General features: G+C 34.0%; 1 long non-coding RNA gene across 1 annotated transcript in view; it reads left to right on the forward strand.

The window, feature by feature from the left end:
- LOC150104526 (uncharacterized) overlaps positions 1 to 22,951 on the forward strand; it is a 347,326-nt gene that overhangs the window by 120,389 nt on the left and 203,986 nt on the right. Inside the window, exon 3 of the long non-coding RNA XR_016548569.1 lies at positions 10,971 to 11,089. This is a non-coding gene — a long non-coding RNA (uncharacterized LOC150104526). The remainder of the gene's footprint in view (positions 1 to 10,970; positions 11,090 to 22,951) is intronic.

Consider the following 22,951-nt stretch of genomic DNA (forward strand, 5'->3'; position numbering starts at 1 on the left):
GAGATAAAAAGATGATATGATATATTTGAAAAGATACTACTAGTACACTAGTTTCGTTGAATTGATGAACATCATCAGGTATCACAATCAAACAAGTATATAAAGAATTACAGAGACTTAAAATTGTAATAACAGAACAAGTACAAAAAGACAGTAGCGATTTTAAGTCTCTGTTCTGTAATTCTTTATATATTTCTTTGATTGTGATACCTGAAGGTGTTGATCAACTCAACGATATATATATATATATATATATATATATAACCAACTCATACTAACAGATATCTGCACTGTCAATCTCATCACTTTCCACCATAAAAGCTCGGAACTATTTCTACCTTAGGACACAGAGCACGATCTCTTTTAAATGAACCAGATGAACTCCAAAAGAAATTGAACAACTTTCTCTTATCTCTAAACAAAATGGATATTCTGAAGAAACAATTAAGAAATTTCTTCTGGATCCTCCTAGACAATACTACAGAAACTACTGTTTTTAAAGGTAGCATCTCAATACCTTACATTAGTTCACTCTCCAATAAATTGGCTACCTTAAAAAATACAACATCAGGACGTTTTTCACTACACCCCCTAAAGTCCGTTCTCTTATAAGCCATCCGAAGCCTTTTCATCATAACCTGAAACATCCAGGTATTTACAAGTTACGGTGCGATTGTAATATGTCTTATTTTGAACAACCTAACAAATCTGTTGATCTGCGCTATCCAGTCATGTTCTTTTCTCTAACAATCCACATGATAATCTACAGTCACACAGTGTGCTGGGATAAATCTGAAAACATTTTTCGCTGTAGTGATGAGTTTAAAAGAAAAATCGTTGAGTCCGGGGAAATCCTCCTTAATCCTGAACATTTGAACAACAATTTGAGTTATAGCATCCCTGATAGTCATACTACAGTTGTTCAATACATGCGTTCACGAGAAACTGCAAGCACGCATGCAACAAACAATAGAGGATTAAATAGAAAGACTTGAAAAAGTACAACATTTTTGTGCCAATTATGTATTGCATTTTTTGCCTGTAATTTTCAGTTTTTTGTATCTTCAATTTTTATTATTGTGTTATACCTTTAGTGGATACCTGAAGAAGGCTGAAACTAGTTGTATCATTATCGTTGAATTTAATATCTTATCTCGGTTTAAAGTCATTTAAAATTTATTCTTTAAAAAAAAAAATATATATATATATAGTAGGGGGCTCCGCTCTCCTGCTCCTACGGCGCCTCACCCTCCCCCGAGTTCCGGGCTGGTAGGCCGGTTCTCCTTGAATTCTGATGAATCGAATTTTGAAGACTCGACACTCAGGGTAGCCCCTGAGTTTCAAAATGTTTGAAATAACTTGACAAAAAACGTGACACAAAAACGTTACATAAAAACGCTTCATAAAAAGGCTTATAATTTTATATCTATAGGGTAGACATACTGAAAATGTTAGTTATTACAAACAGTCAGATTCGGTCTTCCCAGAGATCTGAATGTTAGGGTGGATGAAAAAAAATACTCAAATGGATTTACTATTTTGTTAAATTCAAATTGAGTTTACAACCATTTAAGTTTACCAGATTATTTCTTCCAGAGTGGGTAGCGTGATCTGCATTCACTGAAAGGTACTTAGCTCTTATGCCTTACGATGTACTATACGAAATGAGAAAAAAAGATGTAGGTCAATCGAAATGCAGGAATCAAGTCATCAGACAACTAGCTTCAAAGTACGCTGCTAATCCAGTTGCTCAAGGCAGAAAATTGACAAGAGAGTGGTCTTAGAAGTTTTTAAAACCGAACTTTATTAAATGCTTTTCAAATGTCATGCACAATTGGATGAGTTTCTTCGAAATTTTCAATGGATGCTTGGCAAACAGAAGATTACGTTTTAGTTAACAAAGATGGAATTTATAATTGACCATCGTTAATTTTGTTCTTGGTAGGCGGGAAAACATCAATCCTCCGACCTGGACAGCATCTCTCCGATCGAGCTCTACTGTTTTTACGGAGCTACACGACGTTTCCTGATGATCGAGAAAGATACTCTGGGTGAGCAGAAATTCAAGTCCATCAGGTGCTCTCCTCCTATCCTGAGCACCTTAAGGGAAGGATTGCTCACACTCCTTTTATTATAATAACAACAAATGGCATTCACAACATCTTCTGTCAGTTTATTTCAAGTTCTGTTAACTGGAATGCGAACACAGGCAACGAAAGGTAACTGTAGGTTGCCCTTTGCACGGAGTCTACTGCAAGTGTCATCCGCAGTAGACACTTGCAGTATTCCCACCATACTCACCGAATATGACCGTAAGGTGCTGCGAATGATGATATATAAAAACCGCCACTCGTCGGCAGAAATGTTGAGAATGCGGAATTCCCCATCGACTGGAACACGAATTTGAAAAAAAAAAAAAATCAAAACAGAAGCTCACAACATGAGTTTCCATGGTAGGACCACAATATGAAAGCTCCACATTACCAGAACAAGCATGCAGCGTCGGCTTCAGTGATGCAAAGAGAGTACAGTGAGTTGTCGAAGCTTGGAAAACTGTGTTATGGAGCGACGAATCACGCTACGCTTTCTACCGAGAAGATGTACGTGAATGTGAGTATGGTGGATGCCCGGTGAACTTCTCTTTGCAGAGGGTGAAACCCCAACTATGAAATTCACTCGATAAATTATGAAAAGTGAACGGCTTGAAAGTGTTATGTTGAGTGCGAAAAATGAGTGATGATTTGAATCGGGTATGTGGATTGAAAATTAAGTTGTTGGGAAGCAAAATGTCCAATTTTAACTGGATGACGGATCAAAGATTTATTTGCAGAATCTGCTTTGGATAATATTACACTAGAATGGCGAAATAATTTATCCCATAGCAGTCCGTGCTTCGTGAAAGGACACACTGTAAATTAGGAAAAGGTCAACGACGTTGAATAATGATTGTTTGCAGCTCACAGATGACCAACAGAAAATAACCGGTGCGTAATGTAAACTATTAAAAATTTCTTTTCATGGAATTTCTCGTAGTTTGAAATTCAATGTGTTTTGAATTTGAATTTTTAAAACGAATTTGATATTAATTTATTCAAGTGACTCACGGTTAATATTATGATTTGCATATGTTGATTGCTTCAACAATTGCGGTAGTTTCCTAATATCGTATCTGCTTCAAAGTTTCCAATACCACTACCAGATGGAGCTGTTTTCAGAAGTGGGCGTATCTCGACCTGACGTTCATTGCACTTACGTTAGCTATGTTTAAGCAGTTATTCTTAATATAATAATTTAAAAAAATGTTTTTATGTCTGCCCCTTCACTACCAACGTTTCAGGACCATCGTGATTGCTTCTAACGAATTCCGTCCAATTTAAATTAAATGAATAAATTAATTTCAATTAAATCAGATTGATGTTATCAGCATCGAGTCTTTCAGGTATGTAAATTGTTCGTATCCCATTTTTTTCTTTAAAAAACTTTTGTTCGTTTCAGGGGAAGTGTGGTAGTTTTAATCACTTTCAGAAAGGTCTTTTATTGTATTATATTATATTGCGTTATTCTCGTTTTCTTGTGTCGTCTCTGTAGTTACTTTCTTTTAAACTATTTTTATTTGTAATTGTTCATTTCTTCGCCATGTTTACAAACTTGTTGCTTCGTTACTATTTCCTGTGCTCGGGAGAACACGGTAGTGATATGTATCATTACGCATGCGCTTCTGATAAGCAATAAATTGAGTTAAACACACTTCGTCTACGAATGCTTCGTTTAAATCGTTATCAGAAACTTCGTAGTTAGCTCCGCAAATATCAGGAAAGTGCGATGCCCAAAGCCGCCTCATTTAGGACTTGAAATTAAACCAGGAAAATATTCTTGGGACAGGTTTCCATTGTATTTTCAAGCGTATTAAAACTAGGAAATGCAGTCGTGTGTGGATTTATTCAGCTAGGTGTACTCTGATTCCTCGTAACTCCACAAGGAAAAGTGAAGCATTCAAGATTCACATTAAGTCTTCGTAAATGTTGATACCAATCATGTGATTGTAAAATGCTATTATTGTGAGTACATTTTACGGATGCTGTTTCTTGCCCTACATTTTCACATAGCCCTCAACTACGTGAAATAATAGTACTATTTTGTGTGTGGTGGTGGAATTGTGGATTTGCAGTTTGGTAAATAACAGAAAATAAGCCAACTATCGAAGAAATGAAATTATAAATTAACAATGCGATTACTGAATTTAAATCTAATAGTCTAACAAGGCAGAAAATCTTAAGGAGAATGCAATAAACGTTCTGTAATAAAAAAAAAAAATGTCTGTCATACTGAAGTGTTCAGTACTGACCGAGAGAATAGAAAAACGTAATAATAATCGTATATGATTTGACTCGATATCTTATTGTTTAAATTCTGTCTGTAAGAGTTGCGTAGATTTGCACTTCATTAGTGTCTGAATAAAACATCGCATGCTATGCAGCTGCTTCTCATCACGAATATCTGGCACTTAAACTACCGCAGCATTCCGATTACGTGTTATCGGTTTTGAATGTAGTCGAGTAGGTCAAATTACTGAAGCAAATATTTATCCAAATAATGTGTACAGATAACCAGAGCACCTTTCATGTTGGCCATTAAAACTGTCTGTAAATGTATCAAAATGTTCTGCAAATGAGATCCTGCTTGGCTGGGTTCGAATCCCACCGTGAGCGGATTTCAATTCATTATTGAATCCTCTTTCTGTGTAGATCATTGGTCATTTCTACCATTGTTCAAGCAAATCGTAACACGTCCACTGATATAACCGAAGAGAAGATGTTAAATTTTGAGTGTGGATATAACATCTCTCATTGTGAAGTTGCATTAGTAGTTCTGCTTTGGTGAAATCAGTGAACGTCATGTTCAAAGCCTTCATCAGTATTAGCTTTTCGCCAATTTTTATAATTTTCAGTGTATTGGCATTAAAAGCCTGTAGGAAGTCGCCCATCCTACGTGCGCAACTCCAATAAATTTGCCAACGTCTAACACCAACACTTGGGAGTTGGTTTCCTCGCAACGAAATAGCTTCTTTAGTGACTAAAAGTAGGGATACAGAATTATCTAACCCCATCCCCATGGTACTAATGTGTTGTACACGATCGTATAGTACATTAAACGTTTGTTGTATTTACTAAGAAAAAAAATCACTGTTAGCCCACTAAGTGTTTCAACCTTTGGCTTTGCAGAAATTCCGGAGTTGTGATGGAACATTTTTCTTGGGTGAAATACCAGACGAACGTAAATGATACAGAAATTTATAGGAAAAAAAAAAAGTTTTGTTTTTCTTCCTTTAACACATAATTGAATAAAAACTATCGAATTAAATAGTAGTCAAGAGTGTATATGCGCAATTGACCAGTATTCCATGTCAAGGAATGCACACGGTTAGGGAACCAGTGCAGTGAGATCGTTTAAGAGAATTACGAGGTATAAAACATTTCGGAATATATTCAGCAATGTTCGCTGACTAACCATTCGATCTATTCACGAGACAAACTACCTTCGGAACAGCGTCATCAGGAACTTTCCTGAAAAACAGAATTGTATTTATAAATGAATTAATCAGTTTTTGTTAATATAAACAGCCGTTTACATATAAAACTAGTAAATACGCATGAGTATTAAATTCATGATATTGAACATTTAATTTCAAGTCTTGTGTGTGTGGGGGGGGGAATTAAGTTTGATCTGCATTGGTATAATGAAGAATTTTCTTCATTCTTACAAGGGGACAGGTTTTCTTAAGGGATTTCGTTGCTCCTAAAAGGAGCAGAAAAATATGGAGCCTTTGCGTACTGCGATTCCATTTAGCGTTCATAACGTTTAAGTTAATGTCCGCATTCACGTTCTATACACGATAATTATTTGTTTGCACAAGCTTGGAGAAATAATCTAATTGTTTCTTTCCTTTCAGTGGTTAGAATGAGGCCAAAAATTAAACATTGAAGTGAAAGGTCACCCTGACTCCAAATGACCATCCCCAATATTAAGGGAATGTCTTTAAGTTGAACCATAATTCAGACTTATATATATATATATATATATATATACCCACACATCAGTAGTTCTTTGATGTATTGGAGGTTTATTATATCTAACTTCCATAAGACGACTTTTTGTATGAATTTTAATTACTTCTGAGTGGTCGAAATCGATTATTTGAGTTTGAATGCTGAATGGAGAAGATGACTTTGGAAAAAGTGACTTGTTTATCGGTTTTCCATTAATAAGAAGTTGCGGTAGGTTATTACGATCTCTAGTTACAGCAGACCGTACTCTGTGTCCTAGGAATTTGGTTTAATTACTTTCACTCGTTAACCCCTTTACTCGAATAGGAAAAGTTCAGAAGCCGATTCATTCATGGCGATTAACATTTTTGTGTTGCTCTTTAATTAAGATGAAGATGCATAAATCGAATCTTTGGAGTTAACTGGGACCTTCCTAGATTATCTTCGCATAAACTGGAAATATGTCGATCATTTTTTTTTTTGAAAATCCCTTTAAAATATTTCGTTTAATGCTGCTGCAGTAGAATGATTGAATATCATATCTACAGCCTTTAACATTGTTAGGATTTTCATTGAATTTTTATTTTAAATTTAATCTTAAATGTATTGACGTACAAATTCGAGATTGAGCAGCAATATCTGTCCTACCCAGGTGACATATCTAATATTTATCCATATTTTATCCAATGAATTTAAAGAATATTTTAAATGTGATATATAAATTACAAGTAGTAATTATTATCAAATAATTATTTATATAGAATAACATTGTTTTCGTTAATGTAGTTTAATAACAGATAGAATTATTGGTTTTCTTAGAATACAATAACCAGTAAATTAATAACCTGTGTTATGCAAAATTAAACTTGTCCCAGGCATAACATGGTAATGCATGTTATTCGAATGTCCCCTGTGGGAGATGACATTCTCACAAAGGAAGGCATCAGTGGCAGGTTTACTGACGGTTACTGAATTATTTAGCTCCCCCATGGTATTAATGTGCTGTACGTTACGAATGTTTTATAGCACATTAAATGTTTGCTGTAGTTAGTACCAAAAAAAAAAAAAAAGATTACCTGCAAAAATAAAAAAATAGTAATAAGTCTGTCTTTGGCTTTATTCGAAATTCTGGAGCCCTGATACCACAACAACAAAAAATTTATTCGGTTATATTTTTTTTTCATAAATTGGTAATGTAATAAAAAGAATTATCTACGCAAAGATTAATCTGTTGCACATATATGCTAATACACGCAATCCAGTATGATCGCATTTCACATACACCAGGCTAGGTGGGCCCGATTTAATTCGTTACATCCGTTTCGTTGGATATTGTGCTGAATTGATGGATTGCCAACAGATTGCAAGAACAGAATGCTGAAATGTTTCTTAAAGTTAGAATCATTTTTTAATGAGCTAATCCATTTTTATAATCACAGCCGATCAAATTTAAAATCAGGATGATATGGACTATCCATTTAAGTACTTGGTGATAGATACCATTACGTTTTGCTTTTCCTTATGTAATTAAGAATTTTGTTTCTTATAAAACAGTTAGGTCCTCTTAAGAGAATTTGTTGCCCCCTTTAGCAGCAGCAAAATGCAGAACCATTGCACATTGTGGTTCTGTTTATATTGACGCTATAGAGTGTTATTACCGTTTAAGTTAATGTCTCCCATCCACGGGAAATATACGATAATTAATTCTGCTTCCACTGCATTGGCTTAGAATTGCGGTGCGTTTATCACTTTAGGTTCCCCATTATAAGTAATCAGTTACGATCGTAAATTATAGCAGACTTGGGTGTACGTCGAGTCTGAGTTCAGATCAAGAATAATTTAATATCTTTCACTTGCTCTTTACATGAATAGGAAATGTTGTGATCATTCAGAAGCGGATTCGTTCTTGGCGAGTTACATTTTTGTGTTCTTGTCATTAAGATATTTTAGATTGATCAAAAGATGGCACCACAGATTCTATTACAGTTAACTTTGTCTCCCTCAAAAACAAAAAAAAATATTTCAAAGATTTTTTATTTCAAATTGCGTTGGAGCGACACTGAACACATTTTGAATATAAACCTTATTTTTTGTTCTGAAATTAGACAAAGCGATAATGAATAATGTGTGCTTTCCGCCTCAACATTTGTGAAGTCTTTATGAAACGAAGACGCACAGAATTATCCCATCAGTAATGGAAACGAATATTGAAAGAGACACTATTTAGGCTTCCTACTGGACTCGTCCAATGACATTTACAGAGCTTGATCCAAAGTCATTCTCTTGTCATCTCAGTAATGATATTGTTATAATAGACAACGAGAAAGTCCTTTTTTTTCGCGATATCCCACTTGGTGCCACCTATTGACAGTTGAAAGCAAAATATATGTACTTTTTTTTCAAGTTAATTCACATTAAGAAACAGAAACAAAAAATGTAATTAGCCTTAGACGGATCAACCACAGTAAAAAAATAATAATAATATATATATATATATACAGGGTGTCCCAAAATTCACGCAAGATTTAAATTTAGCGCCATTTGTGCGGTAAAGTGTTGCCAACGACAAAAAAAAGACAGCATGACAGCTGACAGTTCAGGGTTATTTAAAATTCTGATCACCGTTTTGGTGATCAGAATTGGCCGCCCAGATCATGTGACTTAACACCGTTGGACTTTTTTTCTTTGGGGTTTTTTGAAGTCTATGGTTTATGCCAACAAGCCCACGACCACCCACGCCTTGAAGGAGGAAATTGAGCGCTGTATCAACGAAATTAAGTCACATTTATGCAAAACGGTCATGGAAAATTTCGACAAAAGAGTACGTATGTGCCAGCAAAGCCGTGGAGGCCATTTACCCAATATCGTATTCCATGCATAACCCTATACTGTATACGTTATGAATCATTAAGAAATTACAATTTTTAATTAAAAACCTGTGTTTTCTCTCAAAATTACTACTTGCGTGAATTTTGGGACACCCTGTGTGTGTGTGTATATATATACAGTATATATACACATACACACGCGTAGAGTAGAAGGCGAATAAATATATATATGTTATTGTAAATAAAAAAAGAATTTAGTGACTTATCCTCCTCTTGGGAATAATTCACCAGGACCACCTTGAAAATCCAATACACCCCAAAACGGGTGTATTGAATTTCCAAAGGTTGTGTAGTTGTCTGTCTCAGTGTATGTTCCAGGGTCAATTTTCTTGTGCGTGAGGGAAACCGGAGTACCCGGAGAAAACCTCACTCCACGGCCCGAGATTGACTAACTCGGCACTGAGTGAAAGTAGGTAGGAAAAACTTCCTTAACGCCTTCTGCTGGATTCTAACTCAGCTCCTTTCACTTGGGGAACAAGCACGCTTCCATTGTTCCACCGTGGACCGCAAGAATATCCGCTTGGCGGCGTTTGGCAGGTAGGAAGTTGCACAGTAGAGCTCGTCTTCGCGATAAGAATTAATGATGAAAATAAGTTATATGAATAATAAAATGAAAATTTCAAATCTTAACAAATGTCAAACTAAAAGAAAAAAATATTAGTGTTACCATTTCTAGTTCTGGTAAGGCATTTTTCTTTATTCGGCACTTAGATACGCTGATTTTTATCGAAAATCGACGTTTAAAAAAATCTGCGATATTAACAGAAAGAGCAAAAGATTGAGATTTCCTCCCTCTATTCAGAGCGAATACTAGGCAAAAGGCCCTCCGAAAATGTGATTCGCTTAATGTTCACGGCATTTATTACAGTTATCAAAGCAAAACATTATTTAATGAAAAAGAATGATAGGTAATATTCAATAGAGAAATATCAAGTGCAGTGATATTTATTGTTCACTAGCGCTTCAAAGTATTGCACAACTTCAAAGAGATGGCGCGTAGCGGCTTCAGTTTTTCATCAGGCACGTGATGTTGAAGAAACTCAATGAGAATAAATCTTATATTTGAAAATAATAAATGCAATACATTTGACATATAGTACTTGAAGAGATGTTTTTTTCTAAAACAGTTACTATTATTTCATCCATAATGGTGATAAGCGATATGCGCACCACCAATGAGAATGATATATCCTGTACTTGGTGAATAAGTCGGATTTGGATATTTTAATTCGCTGCTTGTGATTTTGACGTCATTCATATTTAATTAGTATTTAAGTATACTTTTCCTTACTGAATTGTCATCCGGCTTCTAAGGCGAAAGTTTAAAATAAAACGAGAACAGATGAACTGTGATTCAATTAGATGCTTTAGAAATAATCATTTAAAATAATAAACATTAAATAGTTATAATTATTGTTAGAAATTTGAGGAACAAATAAAACAGAGCGATAATTCAGCAGTGGATTACACTTGCTAACGTTATTCGATTTGTGAGTAAAATTCCTCTACTGAGTAATAAAGCGAAACATTTTAGTGAATAATGCCTGATTATCCGATTGTTTATTCTGATATTTGAGATCTTTAAAGTACACAATTTAATTTAACTGAATACAACAGTTTTTGATATTCCCTTTGGAGCGTGGGGTAAATCGGTAGAAGAGTAAAATAGGAAATTGCACATTTAATTCCAGAACGGAAACCATTTCAAAGTGGATTAATGTCGTCATAATTACAGTAATTAAACCAAATGACACGTAACACCGATAATCACCAAAAATGAAGTTTTCATTTAATAGAAAATGATACTGGCAAGCTTAAATGGGGTGAAAGTGCAAAACTATTTAAGTTTCTGTGGAAGGGCTGTGAGCACGGGCATTCCAAATGTTTGATTTTCAATAATTGAGATAAATAGCGTGTGGTGTAACTACTTTTGAAAAAAAAATTATATATTAATATTAATGAATATTTAAAAAACTTAATTAGATTAATTCCATGTTGATTAAGGTAAAATTTAATTTTTTTTTTTTTTTTTTTGTAGAAACCCGACACACATTGGTGACTGCAAGTGTCTGAATTATGTGTGCTTCAATATCCAACAGAAAACTAAAACCAGGTTGGTAGTTTTGTACTCCCTGGAAAATAACTTATAATATTCAGGTAGGTGGTATAAATAACGCTTTTTTTTTTTAGTGATATTTAACACTTGAGGGATGTCTGTTAAAAAGGCACGCATCCTCCAGTCAGTTTAATTGTGGTTTCTTTCGTAAAGCAACGCTAACAATTCAGTAGATGATATTTCTATCTCAGGAATTAGAATTAACAATTTCGTGTCAATGAGGGAGTTCAAAAAACAAAATATCAATTTGTAATGAAATACTACTTACAATTGTTCATATTGACATTTCTTCTTACAGAACTGTAAATCGCTTAATATGGGGAAAGATGAAACTAATAATTTATAAGTAAAAAATTTCGATGTGCGAACACTTCGGGATATAAATTTATAGATTATCATAGAAATTCATTTCTCTTTTTAAAAATAATGCTATAAATTTTAAATGAGCAGTCAACCGTTTAAACCTTCCTTCAACCAACACAAGGCAAGAAAATATTATTTACTTCTATAACCAGGATTTCCATACAAATCAATTGCATTTTATTTATATTCGAAAACGAAAGTGCGTACGTTTTTATTATTTTAATTTAAAAAAATCCAATAAAGATGAGCACATCTGATGGTATTTAAGTACAGCAAAAAAAAACAGTATTAATTTACTGACAGGAACTAAGGAAATCCACTTCATTTGTGCACAATAAAACTACGTAAAAGCAGGATCTTCTTCTTTCCACCTGGTAGCTTCAACTGTACCTAGAAAAGAAATAAAGGGTAAGTGGTTATTTCAAAATGACACTATTTCAGTTACATGCACGTATTTAAATATTGATGCATTTTGTGTGAAATAAAGAGAAGAATTTTTTTAAAAAAAAGTATTTCAGATTCGTACAGAAAAAAAAGAATACTAATCTCATATTCAGGATATGACAAGCTGATTATCTAAATGTGAACTACACCTGAATGCGAATAATTCAGTTATATGAATTTCGGTATATATAGAAGCAGGACATAGCTGTTCCTAGAAACCACTTTTATTATGCTGAACATTTCTGTTATTTGAGTCAAATTGTGACAATTTCAGATAATATATTTAATTCTTTTGCGAGTACAATATACTCACGCGTAGCGAAAGAGTCATAACCATAGAACATATTATGTTCTACAGTTATGACTCGATAAAAGTGAACAAAATGTGTGCATGAATATGTACCTATTCTAGGACATACATAATAGAACGCAGGCACACAAGCAATACTCGAGTAGTGACAGATGCATATGGAGTCTTTTGCTGAACAACTACGTTGCTTAAATAGAAAAAGCATTCATTTAGCCAGTAGTAACGAAAATTTATAGTCGCATACCGGGAGACAAAAATGAATGAAAAATCATTCGAATAGTTAAGTCGATTTTTTTTCTATATAGTTACGGATTTGGTTGGTATAAAAATGCGTTAGCCAACATTTAGCGTATAATTATTAAAAATCCTTTTTCTGGTAGGTATAGAGAGTAATCATTAATTTTCTAATTAGCAATTCCAAGGACTAAAGTTTTATGCGGACAGTTCTGAATCTTGGGAGTTACTTCCACTCTATGGAATAGATAAGACAACCTTTTATTCCTTACTGCGCAGATGAAAGATCATATTCTAAATAAGAAGTTAATCAGTTCTGATTGATTTCGCCAAATACACATCAAGTAAACAGAATGTCGAATCTCAAACGAGCATCAGCTTACGTAACACTATGGCCAATATTTGCAGCGCACTTTACAAAAAAACTTCCTTAAATCATGTGCGCCAATGAAGTTGAATAAATGTTATTGCATATATCTGCAGCTGTGGACTACTAGCATTTTTGTTCAAAACGAAAAAAAAATCTTTATCATTACAGGAATTGACAAATTTATTAGATGTTAATCTGGGCACGTGGTGAAAATACAAATATGTACAATTTCACCGAATCAGTCTCCTCGAACACTTTCCTATTTAGAATTCGTAAGCCTCCATCATACAATGCATGTGTAAAATAATGTTAACTATATTTGACACAACAATTTTTTTACTGCTAATAATTCCTTCTATTAACATTAGCCTCTTACAGTCCTATATAGTTTTCATTCGCCATCTATCAGCTAACATGAGAAATGAAAATATATCTCCATTAGATACATCCCATAAAATAGAAAATATCCACTATTTCATTTGTGTAACAAGACGAAATTCAAAATGTCTTCCACCTTTTTTTCTTTTCAAAATCCAATTATGCATTAAAAGCTCGTCCATTTCCTGACGTATTTCACACACAACAGGATTTAACAAAACGAAGGCCAATAAATGAACTCAACCTTTATTTATGCTTTTCCCTTCAACGTATTTATTTCTCTAACAGCATACAAATTCCCGCATTCTCATACGTAATAACTTCAAGTATAATATGATAAGTTCTTGCACATGATACTTCCGGTGACACTTACGCTAAACCCAGAGCAGACACGAAGGCAGTATACAGAACAAGTGATCGCTTGCTATTTCTCATAACCCCGTGGAATCATCAGTTCTTCTGTCCACTCTTGCATTTCGAGAATAGTTTTTACACCTTTTCTTTGTCCAGCCTCGTCTTTCTCTTATTATTCAATACTTAAGGGAGTACTTCGCTCCAGGAGAGGCCGTCACACGTCTTGCAAGTAGCTCCACATTAGTCTCACAGTTGTTAGCACGTCGCTGACTGTTCGCTGCCGGCATCGGAAGGAGTTCTCGCCTGTGCTGCAGATAGGTAATACCTGCGATTTATTGCGCATGCTCAGAGAACCGATCGTTGGATTTCTAAATCGTTCTTCCTTGAAAGGTGAGAGAAAGTAGCTGCTCTAACAATCTGCCAATGCTTCGAGGACACCCTCCCACTTGCAGCCATAACAAAGGACTTCGGCCTCTCTGTCAGTTTCACTTTGCTTGGCGCCGGTAAACACGAAACCTACTTAGTGGGATGCCATCATTATCAAACCCAGAGTTACACACAAATGAAAAAGAGAAGGGTGAGAAAGGCTGACTAACTATACAGCAAAAATTGAAAAACGCCATTTCTTGAAGAAAAGACACCTCATTGAGATGTTCAATTTCTTTCTTATCGGGTTGAAAAATAGGCACACGCTGCACTTATTAATTTTATTAGCATCCTCTCTCACGTGTAGAAGAGCAGATAAAAACAATGACAGCTCCTGCACGTGAATGGAGTCACACAACAGCTTTTAGGAAAGATATTTTAAATTCATTCAATACCGCCGAGGAAATTTTATTTTGATCCCTAGAGAAAACAATGTAAGACTGTAATATTCTTAACGTCATACAAATCTAATTATATTTAAATACTATTACTATCAAAATTATTGGTAGTGTGTTTGTTGTATCATTCAACTGAAACGCCATGTTTTTCCAACTTTTACATCTACATTAAGATGTTTGACGCCATCATCCCTTCAGGATACGCGGGCGCTGCCTTCTCATTGTTAATATAATGATAGCTACTACCATCTCTGTTAAGTGAATTTGCACCAAGACCATAGCTATTACCAAGAGTACTAAGGAAAAAATTACAAAATCAACTTCTTACTTTCCTTATCTGACAGATAACTAACGAAAGAAATCATCATCATGCGTATCAAGGATTTAGCACTAGTATGGCCTGTTCCGGCCTTAGAAATCATCGTTAAATCGTTTAAGAGGACGTCCTGGTTTTCTTTTTCCTAATGGCTTGTACTTTAAGGCTTGTTTTCGTAATCTTTCTGTTTTCATTCTTTGAACGTGTTCCATCCATTTATGTTTATATATTTTAATTTTTTCTATTACTGCTTCTTGGTTTAATTCTTTAATAATTTCTTCGTTTCATTTGTGATCAAATAGGGTATACTTTGCAGTTTTTCCCATAAGCTTCATTTCTGCTGTTGTTAATCTTTGTTTGTCTTTTTTGTTTTATTGTCCAGATTTCGCTTCCATACATTAAGACTGGTAGGGCTAATGTATTGTATACTTTTAGTCTGGTTTGTTTTTAAACTAGGTTTGGCTTAAATATAGAGTTAATTACACCTGTTATTTTTAAATATTTTGCAATTTTTAGGTTTATATCTTTTTCATTTTCATATGTGATCGTACATCCTAGGTAGTTAAATGAATTCACCTGTTCTAAGATCTTGTTATCTATTACTATTTTAGTTCTTGCTAGATCTTGTCCTTCAAAGGCCACAGTTTTTGATTTTTCTGTTGATATTATCATACCATAGTCTTTGGATATCTGATTTAGATCTAAAATAGCTTTCTGTAAGTTATCTTCAGAATTTGTAATTATTATTTGGTCGTCGGCAAAGAGGAGAGTGTTTAAGTTTACTGTAGGAGAAAGTTTAATTCCTTGATGTAAATTTTTATTCCATTTTATTATTATTTCATTTAAGTAGATATTAAAATATGTTGCTGAGAGGGGACATCCCTGTCGGATCCCTTGGTTTATTTCTCTCGTATATGATAGCTCGTGATTTATTCTTATTTGTATTTGATTATTTTCATATATACTTGTGATAGCTTTTAGCATATTATTTGGTATTTGTCTTTCTGTTAACTTTGTCAAATGCTTTTTCAAAGTCAATAAATGCAATATGTGTTTCTAAATTGTATTCTCTTCTTTTCTCTATTATTAATTTTAGGCAAAAGGCCGGGTCTATACATGATCGTCCTTTTCTAAATCCATTCTGTACTTCTAAAATAAAGTTTTCGGAATATTTCATTAGTTTGCTATTTAATATTCTGCTGTATATTTTGTAAACAGGAATTAGTATAGTGATACCTCTAATTTTTAGGGTCATCTCTATTACCTTTTTTGACGATAGGAATCACAATTGATTTTTTCCATTCTATTGGGGGAATACCAGTTCAGTAAATGCTATTTAAAAATAATGAGTCTTTCTTTGAATCTTGTTGCTGCTTATTTATATAGTTCTGAACCTAGCTTATCTTTTCCAGGTGACTTTCCATTTCTTGTTTCTTTCAGGCTGATTTCTAATTCTCCTTTAGTTATTTCCTTTTCATTTTCGCTAATTGTTTCCCACTTGTCTTTTTTAAAATATTTGTCTGTCCACAATTCAATGTAGTAAATTATAAATTCTTCTAATTCCAATTCGGTGTTTAATTTTATGTTTTCTTTGGTATCTGCATTTAAGTGTTTCAAAATCTTATATACATTGGGTCTTATTTTATATAAATCATGTTCTAAATTAGAAACAAATTTGTTCCATGATTCTCTGTCTTTTTCTGACTTCTCTTTTAGCTATGGCTCTTATTCTTTTATATTCTATTTCATCTTCTAATCTTTTACTGCTTAACTATTTTTGATAGGCTTCTGTTTTCTTTTTGATTATTTCTTTGATTGTATCATTCCAAATGTTCAGTTTTTTTCATTTTATTAAATTTTATGGCCTCTCCTAAGCTTTCATTTGCTGTTGCATTTAGTATCATTTTTATATTAAGCCATTCTATTTCTTCATTTTGTTTTATTTTATGTAGATATTGTTTAATTCTTTGTTCATATAGTTGTTGCACATTTGTGTCATTCATTAGTCTAGTTTTATAAACAAATGTTTCAATTTTTCTTTCTGTTCTTGTTTCTTGTAGCTATTTAGGTGGTAATCTTAATTTTATTTTAACAAGGAAGTGGTCACTGCTTATTTCGTATCCTCTGTGAACTCTAACATCTAGTGAAAATTTTGATGTCTTTTCATTTAGTATAAAGTAATCTAATATTGATTTCCATTCTCTTGCTGCCCAAGTATATTTATGTATGTCTTTATTTTTAGGTTATTATAAACTACAAAGTCAGTCAATTTTTTACCATTCCTGTTTAGAGTATGTTCTCCATGTATTCCTATATTATTATTAATTTTTGTGTTTCCAATTCTTGCATTTAAGTCTCCTGCTAAAATTACGTAATCATTTTTATTTATTTTATTATATATGTTTTGTAGCTGATTATAAAAATCAATATTATCCCGTTCTCTTCCTTCTTCTGGGGCACGAAAGAAATGAATCCAATAATATCAAGAGATGACTGGTTATAGTATACACGGAATACAAACTTTATATTGAGATTTAAGGTTTATCAATAAATTATATTCACGTTTATGAATTTTAAGCAACAATTCTTGGGAAGAAATGCTTCTGTTTGGTTTAAAATACTTCTTACCTGACCACAGTGAGAGACAAACAAGAATATTTAAAAACCCAAACCCCCAAATAGATAAAAATAAAACGTGTGAAAGCGCATAAACCCATCATCATGTATGTAAATCTTTTTAACCCAAAAGATAATTTTTACGCGGCCAGTGGTGTTTTAGTTTGTAAAATAGTTTACTTTTTGATGTCTAACAATAACACATTTATACTTTGAAAATAAGGTCATTAATGAAGTATGAAAAACTGAGGACATTAAAAGGAACAACAAAATTTAAATTTTAAACATTTGTTAAGAGAGAAGAATTTTTTTATCATACAAATTAGTGCCTGCTTAAAATGGGTATGAAATTAGTCTTCCAGCTAATGCCTTTCTGTGTACCCGAGAAAATATTTGCACTGCTCTACACATTAGAATATTCTTTCAACATTATTTCTTTTATTAGAGTCTGTAATGAGATAGTCGCTCGTATTTGATAAAATGTAGCTAATGAACGACAATAGCAAAAGTGCCGTTCCAGTAGTATCTATTATTGTTGGGTCCGTGCTCGAACACATCTAGCAACTACTTTGAGGTTGTCGACTGCTAAGACAAGCTGTTGTCGAAATAAGAAGAGGAAACAGCGAAATTCTGTGAGGCATTCAGTAGATGGGGGATCCGAAAGAAAAGATTCGCCAACAGGAATGCAATATATTTACAGAAAGTTAATGCTATAGTCCCTCTAAGACGGCATATTGGAAAAGAAATGATTTGGAGAACAGTGATGTAAGTAATGTTTACCCTTAGACTCCCATCACTGTTTCAACAATTCTCTACACCAATCGATTTGTGGATAATTATGTTCTAGAAATAGCTGCTAACCGTAATACTCACCTGAATTCACTTTATTTTGAATACAAGGAAGAAATCTTTAAATACTGCAAAATGAAACTTTGCAATATTCAAATATGTGCAATGAGTGCATTAAACTAAATGAAAATTGTTTCCAGAACATTTTAAAATTTACTTCCTGAAACTATTAAAATATAGAAAATCCATCGATTGCCTTCGAGTTGTTTATGGTGCGAAAGAGAGACGAGCAATAATCAGCTGTTTCCAGCCCTTTCCCCAACAATGCACAGTTTTAAATAATTCTTTGGCTTCATTTGTAAACATCATAGGTTTTCTTGACATCATTCCGTCCAACCCCCCCCCCCCAAGACATCAGTGAAACGGACGACTACATTCTTCAGCCTACCTGAATACCGCTGCCCAATGCGAGTATTAAGGATAAACTCATTACCATTCTGGGATTAACCATCTGTTACTCCCAAATGGGGTAATGAGTCACGTTAAAGACCGATAATTCCAGCAGAAAGGGGATTAGTAGAACATTTTACGGACTCGCTTACTAAATCGCAACTCATTTGTGTATCTGTAGGACGGGGTTCGGTGTGGTTTGTCTATTTGGAATTACAATTTGAAGAATTAAGGTTCTCAAGATTCCTGAATTACGAGTAGATATCCAAAATATTAAAATGGCCATATAATACTGGTAACTAATTCAAATATCTGATAATTTGCATTGTTCTTTCTCGGATTAGCGTTTGCGCCCGTCGTCTACTGCATCCTGCACGAGACAACACCACCGTATGATCGTCAGAGTGATTCGGCATCGTGTGGAATGCTTTCAGCCCTTAACACAGTTTGTTTCCTTAAGGACAGCGAGTGGCTCGAATCCAGCTTTCTTTGGAGACATTTCCAAAAATCACCATCGAATTGTTTCTGACAAAGCCTGACAAAAAAAAAAAAAAAAAAAAAACTAAATAATTTTTAAGGCTCTCAAACATTATATGGTAGTAGCATGCTTTGACTGAGCGATGTTTATTGTTGAAATACTTGATTTACTTGAAATACTGTTTACGGGAAGTTTATTCTCCAGACTCGATTGTGACTCGCTTCTGTTAAATATCTTGGAGGAATTGTCGTAGCAATTAGGTCTATCAAAGATTATCGCACAGGGATTCATACAGCTGCTGCGGTATTTGGAGAAGCGGGGAGATGCCGTCGTTTAATATTGTGTTCAGCAGGGAAAACCTTGATCGCCGCAACTCGTTATCGCGGATTAAACCAATTTCGGTGGTGAAATTGACAAATTGAGCAGCAATTGAGCGGTCGAATCACGTGCACCTCATCTCATTCTGAGAAAGAAATGAAGAGAACAATTGCTTGTCATTTATGCACCACCAAGGAACTTGGATTTACATTTTCTAGTAACAAGTAAAAATTCTAGAAATATTGTCAACATCTTCTGGGATGAAGTTAGCAAAAGGAAAAAAAAAACATAGCTAACACAAAATAATTGGATGAAATAATTATTTTCCTCTTGCTTGTCTGTTCAAATCGTGTGTTGGGAAGAACAACATTTCGCATTACCTTTAAGTCGCTTACGCTTTACTGATTAAATCAGCCAAGAGAGCACGAGGTTAAAAGAGACGACTGGGATTGCAGACGAGAAAATTAATTTGGTTTATTGAGTTATGAAGATGCTGTTTAAATCTATGCGTGTTTTGTATTCTTGATCTTAGCTGACCCCGCATGGAAGGTCGTAATAATATTAATTAACCGTCCTTTAAGTCCCACGACTTATGCAGATTGCCCCGTAATCCTAATTTTAAGATAATACGGTAAGGGTATTTCTAATTCACTTTGATTTGAAAACAACTGACTAATCTACGAAGATCCTATAATGAGCAAAGTTGTTTACTATTTAAATATTTTGTCGTTACATTTCTTAGAGACCTGACGGAAGTTACTTAAGTCGACAACTCTGAACAAAATGGCGAAACGGAAGATAAAATTCTACAATAACACAATAATTCAAAGGTGGAGAAGAGATGACCTAAACTTTTCTACAACTTGTATGGTTAATGGAGAAAGCCTTCCGAAAAAATAAACATCGTGACTAAAATTAAATATCCTTGTGTAAATCCGAAGGCGCGGAAAAGAGATTTCGAGACTGTGCCAATACTAGACAAACGATGTGTAGGAAGTGTGACTGGGTCACACCACTGTGTCTTCATTGCTTTTATCTTGCTGCAGTGAAGACTGCAGCAAGATAAAATGGCGTGGCAATTTCACGCGTGGGTACGGGTACTTGTAAAGCAGTTTCGCCAGGGGACTCAAATCCAGTGTTTAGTTTTACAGAGTAAACAGCTTACCACGTACCTTTGCCTAACGTTTCTGCTAAATTTCGAGTTTGTATCTGATATCGCAATATTATTTACTCTTGTATGAATCATCTTGCATGAAACGGTTGTCAAACGCGACCTATCCTGTAGTAAGAATAATTCTTTGGTTTGAAACGAAATTAACAAAAAAAAAAAAAAATCCAGCACTATCAGTCGGTTCCAATTTTCGAGCAATCGCATTGCGACGCAACAATAACATAATACAGTGAATCTGCAATGATGATCAGGTAGCAGCTAAATAGAAAAAAATGATAAGAATGAAATAGGTGCAACAATACATCGTTGCATCGCTCTTTCCCCGCACCTCCTTTGCAGAGAAAGGAACTTTGTTTTACCTGCCACATCAAGTGAATAAATATCATCATATCCAAGTTGCATATTATTGTACAGTTTATTTTTCTCATCATCATTACGTCTGCTTTCCTCGCAATTCACTTCGGCTAGTAACGATTCATATCCTTGTCTTTCGTTCGTACAACAACACAAGGAAACGCTGCCGAGCAGTGGCCTGACGCATTAATAGTCTCAAGCGTGAATACTCTAAGAAAATCAATAAGTGCTTTTCTTTTTTCGCTTACAATATCTCAGTGATCTTAATCTTGTAACGCTGCTTTCAGAAAACGGACTCAAGCAAATGTATGAATTTGAATTGACTTCCGATCAGACCGGAAAGGTCAACTCTGAATTTCATGGGTATATATATTACTTGTTGGCAGTCAGTACTGGGTTTCTAAATAATAGTTTATAAATAGTTAGAAACATTTTAGAAATGGCTACAAAAAGTTCATCATCATCCATGTTACCCAGAAAATTGTATAAAGCAACCAAACTATTTTCTGTACTACTTCTGCAAATTTGAAACCTCGTGTTTTGATTCGTATCTACACATAGGCCACGAAAATTTAATTGTTAATGAAGATTCGACAATGACCCGTTGCAAACAATGAGGGCAAGTTGGTAGATTCAACTCGATATAATAAGTGTAAGTTATTTCAAGAATCAACTTTCTTATCTCCTTTACAGAAATATAGCGTAGATTCAAACATATTTGTAAATAGGTTTGTGAAGAACAAATCACTGCTCGTGTATGTTTGCATATTTCTTTGTTTACATTCCTTAAAAGTGGACAACGAACTCGTTTTTTAAAGACGCAGAGTACGAACTTTCACACATCACTCTTTGTACACAAAACAGCATTTTATGGGTGAAATGGAGTCCGACACGATTCTTAATGGCCATTCCATCGACTCTTTCTAGCAGGAAAGGAACATTAATCTTGATCAATTTGCCATTTTTTAAAATAATAACCCCCGCAAATACCGCAGTCAGTTTATGATTTCCATCCTCTGCGGCAGTTAAAAGAAACCGCATTTATGTTGCTACGACTATAATTAATCATGCAAACAACTTTTCAGTGGGCAAATCAGATGGCACACTTTCCGCTTCAGAAAAATTCACCAAACTACCGATAAAAAATTTAATTATGTAATTAGAAATTCCCAAAGTAACTCAAGTACCTTCATTAGTGTGCACGGAGGAGTTTGACAGAGGCCACTATTAATATTTATTATCATTAAGATTTCCAAAACGCGTACGCTGTCGTCTTAATCAAAGGTCTGGGAATTCTTAATCAGGGAAAAACAACGTAAATTCTAATATTGAATTCCTTTACTTTCTTTAATGCCACTCCCACCCACAAAAGGTTCTAAAGATTTAGTACATTAGCAGCTGTGGCAGGTTAAGGATTTTTTTTTTTTTTAACATGGGCCAGAAACCCTGCTCTAGGAACAAAAACGGAACTTTTTCCAGCCATTGTACATCCCCAATACAATGAGTGGTGACCTCACACATGGGTAATGAAATTCATAACCCACATAAACACGATAAAAAAATGTGCCTATCTCGGGATTCGAACCCACAACATTTCGGTGGTAGAAAGAGTGTTACCCACACGGTCCACACACCGACACTTGTTACTATATTTTATTTAGTCCAAAGCATCTATGTACATTCAAAAAAAAAAAAAAAAAAAAAAAAAAAATATATATATATATATATATATATATATATACATACACAATTATTTACAATATACTTGTACATAGATTGCTTAATCAAATTCATATTTTTCTTTTTTAACATGCTCAGTTTATATTTCTTAATACTGTCCTTTAACTTTCTCAGCCGTTTTTTTTTTTATATGACATAATTTCTGTCATGCTGATTTTACAAAAGACAGATTTGTTAACAGAACTTAACGGTATATGTTAATATATACCGTTATATTAACGGTATATGTTAATATATACCGTTAATCCATGTACCGTTAATATATACCGGTACATGGATTTTGTCAACATATATATATATATATATACAATCAGTTATAGATACATTTTCATACTATATCATAATTTGCAATTTGATTATATATTATTAGTTCAACTTAATTCAAATACACAGC

This window comes from Typopeltis vanoorti, chromosome 7 (genome assembly GCF_054136105.1).
Source record: "Typopeltis vanoorti isolate ZY-2024b chromosome 7, IOZ_Tvanoo_1.0, whole genome shotgun sequence".
NCBI classification, from domain to species: Eukaryota; Metazoa; Arthropoda; class Arachnida; order Uropygi; family Thelyphonidae; genus Typopeltis; species Typopeltis vanoorti.